Source organism: Neoarius graeffei, chromosome 1 (genome assembly GCF_027579695.1).
Source record: "Neoarius graeffei isolate fNeoGra1 chromosome 1, fNeoGra1.pri, whole genome shotgun sequence".
Lineage (NCBI taxonomy): Eukaryota > Metazoa > Chordata > Actinopteri > Siluriformes > Ariidae > Neoarius > Neoarius graeffei.
Genome location: NC_083569.1, coordinates 17,346,403 through 17,348,915, shown reverse-complemented (window position 1 = coordinate 17,348,915; position 2,513 = coordinate 17,346,403).

Sequence of the window (2,513 nt, the reverse complement as noted above, 5' to 3'; positions counted from 1 at the left end):
GTTTCATGTCACATATGCTCGAAGGCACTCATTTCACTGAAAATACTGTTCCTTGTTAAATGTTTGCTTTATGCGCTGAAAATGCGTTAGGAACAGGTTGAAGAGGCTCCTGCTGTAGGAAAGCTGTTTTCTTGCACTCAGAGACACAAAGTGTGTTTTATCTCTCTGAACAAGTGCATATCACAGTACTATGTTAAAAACTCGTTTCAGCCGTGCTTTTACAGTTAACATGACCAATATGAGGAAAATGTGTTAAAAGCTCGAAAACATGAAAATCCATGCTTAGAAAATTGTTTCATGTCACATATGCTCGAAGGCACTCATTTGACTGAAAATTACTGTTCCTTGTTAAACGTTTGCTTTATGCGCTGAAAATGCGTTAGGAATAGGTTGAAGGCGCTCCTGCAGTAGGAAAGCTGTTTTCTTGCACTCTGAGACACAAAGTGTGTTTTATCTCTCTGAACAAGTGCATATCACAGTACTATGTTAAAAACTCGTTTCAGACGTGCTTTTACAGTTAACATGACCAATATGAGGAAAATGTGTTAAAAGCTCGAAAACATGAAAATCCATGCTTAGAAAGTTGTTTCATGTCACATATGCTCGAAGGCACTCATTTGACTGTTCCTTGTTAAATGTTTGCTTTATGCGCTGAAAATGCGTTAGGAACAGGTTGAAGAGGCTCCTGCTGTAGGAAAGCTGTTTTCTTGCACTCAGAGACACAAAGTGTGTTTTATCTCTCTGAACAAGTGCATATCACAGTACTATGTTAAAAACTCGTTTCAGACGTGCTTTTACAGTTAACATGACCAATATGATTAAAATGTGTTAAAAGCTCGAAAACATGAAAATCCATGCTTAGAAAGTTGTTTCATGTCACATATGCTCGAAGGCACTCATTTCACTGAAAATACTGTTCCTTGTTAAATGTTTGCTTTATGCGCTGAAAATGCGTTAGGAACAGGTTGAAGAGGCTCCTGCTGTAGGAAAGCTGTTTTCTTGCACTCAGAGACACAAAGTGTGTTTTATCTCTCTGAACAAGTGCATATCACAGTACTATGTTAAAAACTCGTTTCAGACGTGCTTTTACAGTTAACATGACCAATATGAGGAAAATGTGTTAAAAGCTCGAAAACATGAAAATCCATGCTTAGAAAGTTGTTTCATGTCACATATGCTCGAAGGCACTCATTTCACTGAAAATACTGTTCCTTGTTAAATGTTTGCTTTATGCGCTGAAAATGCGTTAGGAACAGTTTGAAGAGGCTCCTGCTGTAGGAAAGCTGTTTTCTTGCACTCAGAGACACAAAGTGTGTTTTATCTCTCTGAACAAGTGCATATCACAGTACTATGTTAAAAACTCGTTTCAGACGTGCTTTTACAGTTAACATGACCAATATGAGGAAAATGTGTTAAAAGCTCGAAAACATGAAAATCCATGCTTAGAAAGTTGTTTCATGTCACATATGCTCGAAGGCACTCATTTCACTGAAAATTACTGTTCCTTGTTAAATGTTTGCTTTATGCGCTGAAAATGCGTTAGGAACAGGTTGAAGAGGCTCCTGCTGTAGGAAAGCTGTTTTCTTGCACTCAGAGACACAAAGTGTGTTTTATCTCTCTGAACAAGTGCATATCACAGTACTATGTTAAAAACTCGTTTCAGACGTGCTTTTACAGTTAACATGACCAATATGATTAAAATGTGTTAAAAGCTCGAAAACATGAAAATCCATGCTTAGAAAGTTGTTTCATGTCACATATGCTCGAAGGCACTCATTTCACTGAAAATACTGTTCCTTGTTAAATGTTTGCTTTATGCGCTGAAAATGCGTTAGGAACAGGTTGAAGAGGCTCCTGCTGTAGGAAAGCTGTTTTCTTGCACTCAGAGACACAAAGTGTGTTTTATCTCTCTGAACAAGTGCATATCACAGTACTATGTTAAAAACTCGTTTCAGACGTGCTTTTACAGTTAACATGACCAATATGATTAAAATGTGTTAAAAGCTCGAAAACATGAAAATCCATGCTTAGAAAGTTGTTTCATGTCACATATGCTCGAAGGCACTCATTTCACTGAAAATACTGTTCCTTGTTAAATGTTTGCTTTATGCGCTGAAAATGCGTTAGGAACAGGTTGAAGAGGCTCCTGCTGTAGGAAAGCTGTTTTCTTGCACTCAGAGACACAAAGTGTGTTTTATCTCTCTGAACAAGTGCATATCACAGTACTATGTTAAAAACTCGTTTCAGACGTGCTTTTACAGTTAACATGACCAATATGATTAAAATGTGTTAAACGCTCGAAAACATGAAAATCCATGCTTAGAAAGTTGTTTCATGTCACATATGCTCGAAGGCACTCATTTCACTGAAAATACTGTTCCTTGTTAAATGTTTGCTTTATGCGCTGAAAATGCGTTAGGAACAGGTTGAAGAGGCTCCTGCTGTAGGAAAGCTGTTTTCTTGCACTCAGAGACACAAAGTGTGTTTTATCTCTCTGAACAAGTGCATATCAC